This window comes from Loxodonta africana, chromosome 14 (genome assembly GCF_030014295.1).
Source record: "Loxodonta africana isolate mLoxAfr1 chromosome 14, mLoxAfr1.hap2, whole genome shotgun sequence".
Lineage (NCBI taxonomy): Eukaryota > Metazoa > Chordata > Mammalia > Proboscidea > Elephantidae > Loxodonta > Loxodonta africana.
The window spans coordinates 51695533-51711936 of NC_087355.1; positions in this window are offsets into that span (position 1 = coordinate 51695533).

Here is a 16404-nt window from a genome sequence, read left to right on the forward strand (position 1 = left end):
CTTGTCTTTGTCTGAAGAGTTGGCTTCGGGAATGGTTTTAGTTTTGGGCTAACAGAGAGTCAGAGGGCTGTGTCTTCTGGGGTCCCCTCCAGTCTCAGTCAGACCATTAAGTCTGGTCTTTTTACTAGAATTTGAGTTCTGCATCCCACTTTTCTCCTGCTCCATTGGGTTCTGTTGTGTTCCCTGTCAGGGCAGTCACTGGTGGTAGCAGGGCTCCATAGGCATTTTCTTTAGTATCCTAAGAGTATACTTACAAATGATGTTTTAAAGACTTATTCATAGAGAGGTATCAAAGAAAGTTAGCATACCAGGCCTCTAAAATCTGATTTGTAACACACACATACATATTTCCTATCTTATCTCATTTTCTTTCTACTTTAAAGTGAACTACCAGGCTATTATTCTTTTAAGAAAAATAAAAGAAAAACATAACGGATTATTAAAGTGGCACTGTTTTATTTATTTTTCGGGTCAAATCCTTTTCCAAGGATTTTTTGTGTGTGTGTGTGTGTGTGAATAACTTTAACATGAGAGATACATGACTAAACCGCAATAACTACATATTTGTAAAAGATGAAGTGTGTCACGTGATTAGGACAGCAACCAGACTTCTTTGGCATACCCATGCATCACTTTGGACCAGTCAAGTCTCACACTGCTTTAGTTTTACTAATTCTAAAGGGAAAACAATATCTGCTTCTCGGATATAGAAATGTATTATTGTCTTGGCTTAAAGTAAGTCCATCCTCATTACCACAAATACTTTATGAAAATAAGGTTCATTTTGAGACTTAGTAGCTCAGTTATTTTAATATAAAAAAATTCCAATGGGACAAAAGAATTGGAACAATGGCACTGATGGTCATTGAGCTAAAATTTACTTAGGTTTAATCCAGAGTCTCTGGGTGGTACAATGAGCTCAGTTGCTGACTGTAAGGTGGGTGGTTTGATTCAACCCAGATACACCTCTGAAGAACGGCCTGGCGATTTACTTCTGAAAAAAAGCAGCCACTGAAAACCCCACTGAGCACAGTTCTACTCTGACGCACATGAGGCCGCCATAAGTCAGGCTTGACAGCAACTGTTTTTTTGGTAGGATTAATCTTCACTGAATCAACACAAGGGCCAAATCTAGTTTAAATGAGATACCTCTAAAATTCTGCCAGCTCGAAAATCTTCACTTCTAGGAGTCTGGTGACAAAGAGGTATTTCTCTCCTGCCCCTACAGAAAGCTGCATTACTCATTCCTAGCCTTTCCCTCCCAGGTGACTCCACCCAACAAGATCACCAGTTAAGGCACTTCTGTGAGTTTTCCTCCTGTTTACTGGAATTTCGTAATGAACAGGAGGATTTTTAAAGGAATAGCTGGATCTGTTCAGACATTCTTTCCTGTTTGATATTCTTGACTCATCAGCCAGGGAGCAGATGGGGTGTATGTAAGAATAGTGGTTCTCAAACTCAGTGCACAATGGAATCACTCGGGGAACTATAAAAATACTTATGCCTGATTTATTGGCCTGGGCATTGGAATTTGTAAATGCTCCCCAGGTGATTATAATGTGTAGAATTCTAACAGAACCACTGTTAGAATTTAAAATTTCTGCTCCCTTAGTTCCAGAAGCCACAGGTGAGTTAATTTAGCTGCCACTAATTGAGCACTCGTTGAGCTAAGAACTCTGGTAAGTGCTTTATATACATGGTGTCATTGTATCCTCACCACAACTGTGTCAAGCCCTAGTGATAATCTTCATCATCGGTCAAATGGGGCAAATATTTATTGAATGCCATCATTATTGTTGCCACTACTGTGAGTGCATAGACGAGTAAGATACAGTTCATGCCCTTGAAAAGTTAATAATCTAGGATGGGATGATTACAAGGATTCATTATGACCATAATATAATGCAGAATATGTCCTGTAAGAGACAAATTACTAATGAAGTTCAAAGGAGGGAAGGCATACTACAGATTTGATTATAAAGATTAGAGGAATATAGATTGAGTGGTGAGATTTGAGGCTCAGTGGTGTGCTGCTGGAGGCAGCCCATACCGGTTCCTGAGAACTGATAACTAAATTTTCAGGAATTTTGTGAGCTCATTGACATCACATCTCAAAAATCACAAACCTGTTGCCATCGAGTCAATTTGACTCATAGCGAAACTATAGGACAGAGTAGAACTGCCCCAGAGGGTTTCCAAAGCTGTGATCTTTACAAAAGCAGGCTGCCACATCTTTCTCCTACGGAGTGTCTGGTAAAAAAGTATGCTTCTTTTCCATTTCTTATAATCCATTAGGCTTTTTTTCTTTTAATAATTTATTTTTGTTGTTGAAAATATACGAAGCAGATCATACACCAATTTAAGAATTTCTACATGTACAATTCAGTGACATTTTTCAAATTGTGCAACTATTCTCATTCTCCTTTTCCAAATTATTCCTCTCCCATTAACATAAACTCACTGTTCCCCAAGCTTATCTAATCTTTCAAGTTGTTGTTGCCAATTTGATCCCATATAGATAGTTCTTTAAAAGAGCACAATGCTCAAGGCAGACTTTCTTGACTCAGCTAAACTATTATTTGGTTTAAAGAAGACTTCAGGGGATATTTTTGGTTTAAGGTTTAAACATTATCTCAGGGCAATAATTTCAGGGGTTCCTCCAGCCTCAATGGCTCCAGAAAGTCTGGATTCCGTGAGAATTTGAAATTCTTTTCTGTATTTCCTCATTTTGATCAGGATTCTACTATAGAATCTTTGATCAAAACATTCAATAATGGTAGCCAAATACCATCCAGTTCTTCTGGTCTCATGGCAAAGAAGGCAGTTTTTCATGGAGGCAATTAGCCACGTATTTCTTTTCCTCCTCCTATCCTTGACTCTCCTTCTTCCTCTGTTGCTCCAGGTGAATGGAGACCATTGGGATTTAAGGGCTCTAGTTTCTCCCTCCCTTACCTCCCTACTGGAGGCTGGGAATTCTGTTGCTCTTTGCTTCAGTCAGCAGCAATCTCAGGGATCATGGATCAGCCCCATGTCACCAAAGTACTAAGAATTCTGGCTACCATTAGGAATGTCCGTGGAGGTAGGTCAGTCTCTGGAAAATGGAATGGTCTTGGCATCTCAAACTTCACCGGCTCTTGAACTTTCGGTTGTGGCTTCAGTTCTCGGGGTGGAGGAACTCTGAACCAACCTGGTCTCTTCCTGGCTTTCAGGTCCATAAGCTGGCTTTTGGGTCAAGGGAATAAGGCAGATTTCCCAAATTCCTCTTGGTTTAGGCCCGATCACCACATGAGAGGTGGTTGAATGGTGAGATATTACGTCATTCATCTCCTTGTAACTCGCCTTGGTGGGCGGTCTACCCCTGCAGAAAAAAAAAAAAAGTAAATCAAGATTAGGGAATATGTTTGAGGGCTAGAATAGTCAGTTTTAGAAATAGCCATTCTGCTCATTCTCATCACTAACAGAAGTCCCAACCTGAGGATTCTCTACCCACCCCCGCCCCCCCCCATCCTGAACAAGCTCCTGAAGCACAAAGACTACCCAGGTGTGGAAAGCCCTGCTTTATTCTAAAACCCTATACAAACCTCTTTTAATCCTAGACTGCATTAAAAAATTTCTGGGTACAGATTGTTCCAATTAAATTCTTAAATGTCAAAAGTTTCTTAAAATAAAACTCCTTAAAATAAACCAAATCAGCCATTCTGGATTACAGCCAACATAAATCAAAGTACCTAACCAGATGGGGATTCTGTAAACTAAAGGTAATAGCAGTTGTTCACAGTGTAGAGCTCGATGAGAAGCAAAAGGCATCAGATGGGCCATTTCTCTCTTTCAAATTGTTGTTTTTGAAAACACAGGGTAACATCTAATAAACAAATGAACTGTGCTCTTCCTTCACCACTTGTTCACATGCAGAAACCCTAAAATATGCTTAAGACATTAGGAAAAAAGATGCCGTGGTCTAGGTGGCAAAACTGCCAAATTTATTCTGAGCGAGAGAGGAACTGGGCAGCTGCTTGTATGACCTGGAGAAGAGAATGTGGGAACCATCACTCTCTTCAGTCTCCATCCAGCCTGTTTGAGGGCATCAGAAAGATGCAGCCTGACCTAACCCAGCAGGTGTGGTCCTCTTGCACACCATGCCACCGAGCCTCAGCCGGGGCCTGGCCACTGAGAAAATACAGCCATGCTAGAAACAGTCTCCTGTAGAACCACTGACCATACCACAAACATCAGTCCAGCACTAAGCCTGAGTTATTGTCCTGAGAGCAAAGATAATTCTGTTTGGAAGGAAAATGCTCTCTAAGAGACTAAGAGGAAAGTGATGCCATCACATATCTTCCTACCCAGTAGGGTGGGGACCCTGTGAGCTGTCAGCACCAATATGAGAGAAGTGGGGTGGAAAATGGCCCAGGCCAAGGTCAGATACAGACAAGAGTGGAGGCATGTCTCCAGGCCTGGGCTGTGGAGCTGTCAGTACTGGAAGGCACTGGGCAAGGTCGGTGTGGAGTCTATAGCAAGAGATGCCAAGTTAGAGCAGGGGTGCTCCATGGGTGCTCCATAGGCCCAGCTGGCAGGGAACCAGGGGGCCCTTCCCTCTTTCTTTGCCTGGCTCACTGCTACGCACTCTTTGGGCCTTGGTTCAGATGTCATTTTCTCAAAGAAGCCCCCAGGCCAGGGTTAAGCACCCTGTTATACACTCTCATATCCCTCTTTAATTCTCCTTTATAGCATATGATTAAAATAGGCTTCCAGCCAGGTTCCCTCAAGCTGGAACCCCTGCTGAGAATTTAAATTTCTAACAAGTTCCCAGGTGAGGCTAATGCTGCTGGTTAGGGATCAATTCTGAGAACCACTGATAGAGCTGTGGCTCTCAAAATTTATTATACATTAAGAATCACCCAGGGATCTTGTGAAACTGTAGATTCTGATTCGATGTATCTGGAGTGGAAACGCAAATTCTCAGCAGTGGTTTGAACCAGAATGAACTGGTTTGAAACCCTGGATTGACGTGATTGAATTGATTACTTATTCTGCAGGCCTCCCTGCAAAAACTCCATGAGTCGGGTGCCACGTCTGGATTTTTTATTGCTGCCTCTCTGGTACTGAGCACAAGATGTGGCCCATTGTGATTTTATTGGGAAGAAGAATGTTAGCTGCCATGGAGTCAGCCCCCGACTCATGGCAACCCCACGTGTGACAGAGTAGAACTGCTCCATAGGGTTTTCTTGGCTGTAATCTTCATGGAAGCAAATCTCTAGGCCTTTCCTCCATAGAGATGCTGGGTGGGTTCGAACAGCCAACCTTTTGGTTAGCAGCCAATTGCAAATCACTAGCTCCACCCAAGCTCCCATGGGAAGAAGAATAAAGGACACAAAAGAGAAAGGAGGGATGGAGGGAAGAACAAAGGGAGGAAAAGTTGGAGGGAGATGCACACAAAGCTGTGTCTTGTTTTATAGGGTCCTCTTACTGGAGATCTGCTGATAGACTTGCAAATACCAGTGGGTGTGGCTGATCCTGAAAGCATAGTACCCCCAGCCCAGCAACTGATCCATGTGGTGGACACTCAAGGGTATATGATTAAAGAACCTGAGAAATGATTCCGCCCTTGAAAAATGGTCACACTTTATTTCTTGGGGTTTCACCTCTTGAGTGTGCTTTTTCTTTCTCTAGTGTGTTGAGATGAAAACAAGCTGTAACCTGAAACTATAGGCACTTCTCAAGGATGACAGTATGTTGAAAGAATGTAGTTAAAATGCTCATTAGGGATCATCTACAGTTGTAAAGAACAGGGTAGAAGTACGGATTCTCTTAATCCTTGGATTTACTCAATAGGATTTTAAAAAGCGAGATGAACCTCTAAAATGAAGACAAGCATTTACAATCCTATTGCAAACAAAATCTAATGAAAGACAACTGAAGAACACAGGCAAAGGAACAGCTTGAAGAAGACTGCATTTTACAGGCAAAGACCTTTACCAATAGCTTTGATACTCATATAATTATTGATGTCGATTATTGAATCTATGGCAGATGGGAGTCCAGGAGAGAAAAGGTGATTGGAACAATGGATTTGGGACTATTAGCCAGGTGGAAGCAGTACTCCTCAAATTTCAATGCTCTTACCATTTACCTAGGAGCCCTGGTGGCACAATTGTTAAGCACTCGGCTGCTAACCTAAAGGTTGATGGTTTGAACTCACCCAGGTGCTCTGTGAAAGAAAGAACTGAAGATCTGCTCCCATGAAGATTACAGCCTAGGAAACCCTATGGGGCAGTTCTCCTCTACCACATGGGGTCACTATGAGTCAGGATTGACTTAACAGCACCCAACAACAACGATTTACCTGGGGTTGAGCTGGTCCGGGCCTGGCCCTCAGATTTCTGCTTTTTGAACAATCTCCCAAGTGATACTGATGTTGGTAGCAAGGCTATATAGCAATGCAAGGGGATGTGTAGCTACGGAGAAAAGCTCAGGTGTAAGCAATACATTTCTTGAGCCTAGGGACCATCTCTAGTAATTTCACATTTCCCCACAGACTCCTGTATACAATACTCACATATTTCTACTTGGCTTAAATTTGGGGGGTTGCAAGCAATACAGGGTTACTCCACCTAGTTCAAGTGATGAGGTTGTGTGTAAAGCAATTAGGATGAGGGAGACTTCTGGACATCCAAAACAGGACCTGTGGAACAGCCAGGCCTCACAGAAACCGGAACCAGATGTCTCCCTGAATTCAAGGCAGCTCAAGGGACTTCAGGGGCAGAAATCTGTTGAATTTTTCACCCTCTTGCTATTCTCCAAAGGGCTTTTCTCTCTCTTAAAGCTTTTCCTACCTCATGCTTCCTCATAAACTTCAGCTCCCTGTTCACAGACTCTTGTAGCTCCTCCTTTGACTCAAAGCCTCTGTCTCTCTGCTTCCTTTTAGTGTCTTACCTACTAAAGACAGGACCCTCTCTGTGGTTCCTAACTCAGGCTCTCAGGCACATTACCTAGACTGCCTCCTGCGGTGTGGCAGCTAGTGGACTAGCTTTTTTTCAATCAGGTGTACCCCACCTCTCCAAACACCTGGGGCAGGTGGGGTGAAGGCTGATTGGCTGTGTAGCACAACCTGGCTGCCAGGGGAGCAGGTGCTGCATTTGAGGAAGAGTCTTTTAAGGGTATGATGGGCATGGTATTTGCCTCCTCCAGGAAAACCAGGGCTGGCTGAGCTACAGGCTTTTGTGGTCCTTGGAGAGCTACTTGATCTTAGTTGCTCTCTGAGGCAAAAAATATCTTTCTTCAGAAATTAATTGGGAGACTTCCTATTTGGAAAGTTCCTGTCTGTTCTACTGAAGGGGAGGAGTTCAGTTTTTCTGTTTTCAAAGGGTTAGTGTTTTCCAAAGTCTTCGAATTGGGCTTAAAAATGTTAAAGTTAAACCAATGACCGAAGATCTAATTGCCTTTATGAACTACTGCCTCTTTTGCCATGAGACCGGAAGAACTGGATGGTGCCAGGCTACCGTTACCGAACATTTTGGTCAAGCATTCAATAGGTGGAGCCTGATCAAAAGGGGAAAAAATGTGAAACAGAACTTCAAGTTTTTATGGATCCTACACTTTCTGGACCCACTGAGATTTGAGGAACTGCTGAATCTGTTGCTCTAGGTAACCTTGAGCTGAAACTTTCCCCTGAAGTCATCTTTAAACCACACAACAGTTTTAAATCAGTAAAGAATGTTTGCCTTGAGCCTTGCACTCTTTTAAAGAATTATGTATATGAGGTTAAATTGACAACAGTAACTGTAAAGCACAGATGAGAAGTTCAGAGGGCAGTAAATCTAAGTTGATGGTGGTGAAATAATTTGGGAAGAGATAGTGAGAATGACGACACAACATGAAGAATGTAACCAATATCACTGAATTGTACATGTAGAAATTGTTGAAGGGATGTATGGCTGTGTATATTTTCACAAAAAACTACATAGTAATATGTATGTATAACTGATTGGTATAATATGTAATAAAGAGAACACACACACAAAAAGAGATAAGTCAATGATCCTTCCCCACATCTCCTGGGTTGGTGACATCAGAAGATGATAGGCTCAGGATAACGCCACCCCTGTTCCTCTGGAATGGCTGTAGGACCCATATATACAGATATCCACACACACATCATCCATTCATGACTTCTACCAACATTTATTGAGGACTCCACATGCCAGGTACTAATCTTGGGCCTGGGGATACAACAGTGGATGAAAAAGGTAAAGAACTCTACCCTCATAGAGTTTACATTCTAGTTGTTGTTGTGTTAGCTGCCCTTGATGCACATTCATGCACATTTCATTCATGCACAACTGAATGAAGCTCTTCCCCAGTCCTGTGCCATTCCCATGACGGGTTGCAGATCGGACCATTGTGATCCATACGGCTTTCATTGGCTGACTTTTAGAAGTAGATCACAGGTGTCTCTTCCTAGTCCATCTGAGTCCAGAAGCTCCACGGAAATCTGTTCAGCATCTTAGCAACATGCAAGCCTCCACTGACAGATAGTTGGTGTCTGCACATGCGGTGCACTGGTAGGAAATGGAACCCAGGTCTCCCGCATGGAAAGTGAGAATTCTACAATTGAACCACAAATGCCTCTACTACCACATTCTAATAGGGGGAGACAACTGATAAACATAACAATTGACAAACATAAATGAATTATACGTTATGTTAGAAGGTGATAAGTGCTTTGAAAAAAAAAATAGAGCAGGTAAGGGGGATCAGAGGAGGGGAGGCAGATGAGTTGAAATTTTAAATAGCCTGGGGAGAGTAGGAGTCACTGAGAAGTTAATATCTGCACCAAGCCTTGATGGAGATGAGGGAGGTTTTGAGGATTTTGTAATATCCCTCAGGACCAGAAACTAGAGACATACTGGAGTCTTGCAAAAGCAGGGCTGAAAACTCCTGGAATAAACAATGGAGGGGTAAGAGTATGACAAGTCAGGAATATTGCATGGGTGTGCACCAAGAACAGCCCAGCATAAACACTTTAGGAACAGTGGCAGTGAGAAGGTTTGAGAAAGAAGGGTCAAGCAGCAATAGTGGAAATGAGAAGAGCAAAGTCAAGTTCACTTCAGTGTGTTGTTCTTTCAACTTTTTTGTAGTTTTAAAGAATTTAAAAATAAATTTAGAAAAGTAAACCTTGGTTGTGATAATGGTGTTGTGGTTATGTAGGAGAATGGCCTTATTCTTAGGAGATGCATGCTGAAGTATTTAGGGTGGTACGTCACAATGTCTGCAACTTCCTTCAAATGCTTCATAAAAGTATTTTATACAGAGAGATAAAGCAAATATGGCAAGATTTTACCAACCCAAGAATCTTAGGTAAAGGATATATAATGTACCATTCCTTCAAATTTTCTACAGACTTGAAAATTTTCAGAATAAACAGTTGGATTCTACCTCTAGATATCTACTCGAGAGAAATTAAAACTTACATGTGTGTGAATGTTCATGGCAACATTATTCATAATAGCCCTGTGATAGTTAAGATTGTGTGTTGACTTGGCTGGGCCATGATTCTCAGTGTTTATATGTGATCACTCCCATGATGGGATCTGCTGTGAGTAGCTAATCAGTTGAAAGGGAGTTTCTTTGGGTGTGTGGCCGGCATCTGAATATAAGCAGACATTCTGGCTTTTTGCTCTCTCTGCATCCTATAGCTGGCTCTGGCTCATCTGACCTCTGGTTCTTGGGACTTGAGCTAGCAACTTACCTCCTGAACTTGGAATTTGTCAATCTTCACAGCCTGTGAACAAGAGCCCTGTTCTCTGACCTGCCGATCTTGGGTTCACCAGCCCCTGCAGCTACATGAATCAGGAGAAACCTCTATCCTGATCCACAGACTTGGGACATTCTAGCCTCTACAACCACGTGAGCTTGATATAAATCTCTCTCTCTATATATATGTATATTTATATGCTTTACTGGTTTTAATTCTCTGGAGAACCCAGCCTAAGACAATCTCCAGACTGGGAACAATCCAAATGACCATCAATTGGTAAATGGATAAACAAAATGTGGCATATCCATACAATGGAATACGACTCAGCAATAATAAGGAATGAACTATGATATATGTTACAACATGAATGAGGCTCAAAAACACTATGCTACATGAATGAAAGTAGAAGCAAAAGACTACCTATTATACTTATGTGAAACACTCAGAAAAGAAACGTCTATAGAGAGAGAAAGCAGATCAGTGGCTGCCTGGAGGAAGGGGTAGAAGTGGGAAGTGACTGCAAATACTCATGAGAGAACTTCTTGGGGTGGTGGAAATGCTCTAAAACTGGATTGTGGTGATGGCTGCACAACTCTACAAATTTACTAAAAATCATTGCGTTGTGCACTTTCAATGGGTAGATTTTATGATGTATAAATTAAACCTCGATAAAGCTGAAGAAAAAAAAAACCTAACAGAAAAATCAAGATTCACTCTCCACCTGGGAATCTGATGGTGAGATTTTATTCATGCAACAAAATTTTTTTGAGCACCTACTATGTGCCAGGCACAGCGTGCTAAATCCTGGGGATACAGTTCTGAGTCAAACTGGAGAGAGGGTGATAAGTATGGGAGGTCTACAAGCTGGTATATTTTCTCTGAGGCCTACCTGGTGGCGGGGACATGGACTCAATGACTTGTATTTCTCTTGCTGCCTGACTGTTCGGGTTCTACTGAAAGCAAATCCTGAGATGAGAATCTGGGAGCAAGTTGTTTATTGGGTAGGTGATTCAGGAAGCATAGTGATGAGTGGGGACATGAGACACAGAATGGAGGCGAGGTTATAAAGGGAATGTAGAGGAGCACATTCCTGCTGTAGGCCACTGGTGCTTGATCATTCTGGGGACCCTCTAAGGGATGATGAAGAAGGGGTATGAAGGCTGGGGTATCCATCAGCTCCATTCCTCATGGTTGAGGGTAACTCTTGGGCCATCAATGCCTGGCACTTCTGGCCTGCAGAGCATACCCCGAGGTATTGCCTGTAGAAGCGCTCTGGGTGGGCCAAGGGGCTGTGGCTAGGCTGTGGACAGTGTCTGCTCCACTGCCCTTTGACTTGATACTGATCTGTTGAAAACCCTACATGTGTAGGTATGGGAGGAAAGATGAGGCCCAGCAGATAGAGATTTAACACATTTTGACACGCAAAGCAAATGAGTAGATCAGTGGACTGCGGTTGTTGTTGTGTTCTGTTGAGTTCATTTTCAACTCACAGTGACCCCATGGGGCAGAGGTGAACTGCCGCATAGGTTTTCCTAGGCTGTAATCTTTACAGAAGCAGATCGTTAGGTCTTTCTCCCAAGGAGCCACTGGGTGGGTTTGAACTACCACCAAGCTTCGGTTAGCAGCCAAGAGCTTAACCGTTGCACATATCACCCCTGGTAAGAATATGACAGGTTAGGTCTAGTGCTGTTATAGATTGAATTGTGTCCCCTCCAAAATATGTGTTGTAAATCCTAACCTTTGCCTGTGGTTATAATCCCATTTGTGAATGGGTTATATTTGTTATGTTAATGAGGCAGGATTAGGGTATATTTTGAATCGATTTTTTTGGAGATTAAACATGGAAGCAAGTAGAGGAAAAATGGGAGAAGAATGATGCCAAGATACATGGAGATCTCCAAGGATCTAGGAAACAAGCTGAATAGACGGCGGAGAGAGAAAGACTTCCCCTAGAGCCATCTCCCTAAATTTGGACCTCTAGCCTCCTAAACTATGAGAAAATAAATAAGTTTGTTAAAGCCATCCTCTTTGGTATTTCTGTTACAGCAGCACTAGCTGACTAAGACAGGTGCCTTCATTCCTTTTCCTTGTACAACATGGGAAAATTAACCCTCTTTCTTTAGTGATGTTATCAGTTGGAATATGATCATGTTCCCCACCCCCCCGCAGGGGCTCTTTTAGAATATGTTTTATTACCTCCTGTTTATTAATATTTAATTAAAGGTTATGATGTTTCCGTTATGTTTGTCTTACATGTAAGCTCTATAATCATGCATTACATCAACCATCTTCTTGTATTGTGTGCTAGAAATGCTACCAGGCACTCAGTGTGGAGACTGGATGTTCTATGACCCTGGCACCCCACGGCATCTAGCATAGTGTAAGAACACTGCAGGTGTATGAGGACTTGTTAGGGTTATCACTCCTTTTGCTGATCACTCCTGCTGGCCTCCTGGTTTCCATCACACTCATGGCCAAGCAGTCTTTCCTGAAGCTTTCCTTTTGCCTGTCTGCTCTTTGTTGCCAGCAATGTTCTTTTCTTCTTTCTTTTTTCCTAGTCTTCCTGGGTAGAAGCCTGTAGTGCTTTTTGGCAAGGCTGGAGGTGGGGTGAGGTGGGGTGGGGTGAGAGCTCTCAGTGACTGTCTCATTTTATAAAGCTGTCAATATCAGACTTGGCATTTTGAATCCAGCTTTACACACTGGTCAACTGGTTCTTCACCCTCACCTCCAATAAGGAGTCAAGGGTACCATTTAGTACAGAATAATTGTATATTTTTGCAATTAAAATGCATCTGCCCATTTTAAAACTCAGTTTTTCCTTTTCAGGTTGGAGAAGGTCCTGGTAAAGGCATGCCTTTGCTTGTGAGTTCCCACCAGGGTCTCCTGGGTATGATCCTGGCTGTAGCCTCCTTCTTTTCTGAGCTGTTTACTTCTCCTGTGAGCTGGAACCAGAGGGAAGAGCATCCAGAGGACCAAAAGGTAATTTAGTTCCTAGCCATCTTTGGCTTGAATCCTTCTGGCACTCTCTCACAAGCAGAAATAGCATCCTTTATCTGCACTAATGGCATTATCTTAGCTGGAAGAAGTGATTTATTCAAATATTCTAATAATAATAGCTCACATTTATTGAGTGCTTACCACTTGCTAGGCTGTGTGCTAAGTGCTTGGCATTCATCATTTCAAATTTAATCCTCACATCAACCCTGAGAGGTCATACCTTTATTCTCCCCATTTTACAGGTGAGGAAGGTAAGGCTTAGGGAGTTCCAGCACAGGTCCTAAGCCTTATACGTGGTGGAGCTGGGATTTAAGCCTAGGTGTCTCTCATTTCAGAACAAGTGTGTTGAATCTTCAGGGTATATGGGCTTGGATCAGAAGAGCTCTTATGTTCCTTTTTAGAGGGAGTTAAATGGAGACAATGAAAAAGCTACAGCTTCTAAAAGTGTCCTTACAGAACTCCACTGTTAGGAGCCAGGTCTTTCTGAATCAGTGCAAATGAAGGAAGGGGTGCCGGCTAGCAAGAGAATAGGCCTCCTCTGTTCAGAAAGACAGGATTGCCTCTAAAAGGAGGATTACTGAGATGGACATTAGAAGGAGAAAGTGAGCACCTTGGACCATGAGGTGAAGGGGATGTGAGTTCTGAGCACTGCAAGGAGCATTTGGGGCAGCATCAACGCATTCACAAATCCCAGCTCAAACCACGTGGGCCCGGATTTCACAGGGGAATGGGGAGAGCAGGAAAAGAGTTCTGACTTTTGAGGATTCAAGGCTCACCTGGGGCTGAGAGCAGGGATGACAGGAGGTCACTGGTGCAGGGGTGCCAGAAATAAGTGGTCACCTGACCCCTTGTCTAATCAGATGGGAAGGTGTTGGCCGTGAGAACTCTGGCCCAGCGTGTTCCTGGCCTGAAGTGTGGCCTGGCCTCCTGTGTGTCCTAGCTGTGCTGGCTTTTATCAGGAACAGAAGAGAAAAATAAATCAAGAATATAGATAACATTTAAGTGACTCTGAAAAGTTTTCTGGCAACATGGACCTGTTTCAAGAGTTATTTTTAACTGTAGACATTTGGTCCCTATGAGAAATAAAATTTAAAAGGACAGTTATAATTAGGTCACATTTTGAGAAACTTATTACATTTTTGCTGTAGGCCCCAGGAGTAAAAAAAAAAAAAAAGGAGTAGTGTATCTTAAATGATTTTAGTGTTTAGATTCAATCATGGCGGAGATTTCCATTTCTCTATGCAATAATGGCAAGCAACCAAGAGAAATTATGATAGCAGTATTAGATGAAAGCAAAGGAAAGAATAAGTTTAATTTGGAATAGAAGAGAAATATCATATAATTTGCTTCCTCACTCCCTATCTTGGTCACCTAGTGCTGCTATAACAGAAATACCACAAGAGGATGGCTTTAACAAACAAATTTATTTTCTCACAGTTTAGGAGGCTAGAAGTCCTAATTCAGGGCACCAGCTCCAGGGGAAGACTTTCTCTCTGTCAGCTCTGGAACTTCCTTGTCAACAGTCTTCCCCTGGTCTAGGAGCTCCTCAGTTCAGAGACCCTAAGTCCAAAGGACACGCTCCTCTCTTGGCTCTACATGCTTGGTGGTAATGAGGTCCCTCTTCTCTCTGCTTGTTTCTCTCTTCTATGTCTCAAAAGAGATTGACTCAGGATACAACCTAATCTTGTAGATCGTATCCTGCCTCATTAACATAGCTGCCTCTAATCCTGCCTCATTAATATCATAGCTATAGGATTTACAACACATAGGATAATTAGATCACAAAAAGGAGGACAACAACACAATACTGGAAATCATGGCCTAGCCAAGTTGATCCTTATATATTGGGGACACAATTCAATCCATGAGAAGCCCCTTCCTTTTCTCCTTGGCTGAGTCCTAAAATAGTGTCTATGGAGGGAGTCTGGATCCTTCTGTCTACATTCCCCATTAAACGCCCCTTTACTTCTGCTCAGGAAGAAAGTTTGTCCAAAGACAACCCTTTCATTTCACAAGTACAATTTAGTGAAGCAATTTAGTGGAGGAAAGGCTGATATTACATTGGGAGCAAGAAAATAAACATTAATAGTGGCTACAATATTGTTTCTATGATGTCTCTCTACAGGTTTTGGAGCTGAGGGCCAACTAGAGACTCTTTATGGGACCCTTGGGAGTGAGACTGGCAGGAAAGGAGGAGAAAGGTTGGAAGTGGATTAAGGAGATGACCATGGCCAAAACAGGGGTCACAGTGCTCTTCCGTGAAAAGTGTCCCACGAGATCTTTAATTGACTGGAAACCGGCAGAAGTTGAGGCCTTTTGCTCTGTGTTCTACAGATAATTGAACAAATGATCAGTGGTGAGACCTGGCCATTCTCTTTGCCCTCAAACCATCCCAAACACCTGTGAGATTAAAAGAAAGAAAGAAAAGAAACACTACAATGTATCTGTATAGGAGTGAATTAAAATGGACCAGGAATGTTTTCACCTTCTGACAAATATATAACATATTTCTACAGAAATGATTTTACCAGCTGCTCCCTAACCCTTTCCAATATTAAAGCTCATAAAACCTGTGTTCTTTACCATTCATCTGGGATCGAACCATGATCTGCTTTGGATGATGCATGTATGATTATTTACCAGGTTAAATAAGATAGAAGAATTGTGTAGCAAGATCAGAGCTACATGTACAAAAAGTCCACTTGCATTTGAATCACAAGGGACCATGCTTAGGGATCAATGGCCATACTGGGTCCCCTCCCTGGCTGTGGGGAAAGTGGTGAGGAGATAGCCTTGGTAACAAGCTACATGAGGGCGAGTGGCAGCCATTCAAGACATAGTGACCATTGTGACAGCTCATACTGAATCTCTTCTCCCCATAGCAAGTCAACAGCTCTGCTGCTTCTTGCCTCATTTGCCCATCAGCTTGTACTTATTCTTCTATTTAGAAGGTGTGTTTTGATTACATGGCATCAGGGAAATCAGAAGTCAGTTTTCAAACTGCAGCCAGTGAGGCCATCCTACCTTCTAGGTCCACCAGTCCTACCGAATCAGGGTCCGGTCTACTCCAGCCCACTCCTTTCCATGTTATTCTAAAGAGAGGCCTACCCTTTATGCTTTCCTGTCCAGCAGAGCTTCCTACGATCTTGTAGGCTGATCTGTAATAAGCTAGTGGCTGGATGTATTACTACTTCCAAGATCACACACCAACACATTAACCAAGCACCAAACCTAATGCATACAGGAGCAGGCAAGTAATATAAATGAGCACAGGTCAAGTGGAGACCAGGAGGACTGTAGAAAAGATGCCCCTCCATAACATGGGTATATGGGCCCAGGGTTGCCAGACTTCCCAATTTTTTAAAAAGAGTTTGGAAATTTGAATTTTAATATGATCTCCTAATATTTAAATGTTGGATAATTAATTCAAATATCACATAACTCTTGTGGGCCAAATAAATAAATTAAAATTTACACAGAAATACACACACATACATGCACACACATGTGCATATGGGTCTAGATCTTCCATGAAAGACAGTTTATTACATCTGCATTAGTTTGTGTGGTGGAGAGAGTCTTGGCACCAAACGGTTGACCATGGTTACCTTTGGGAACAGGAATGGGAGTGTATAAGAACTTTTATATTT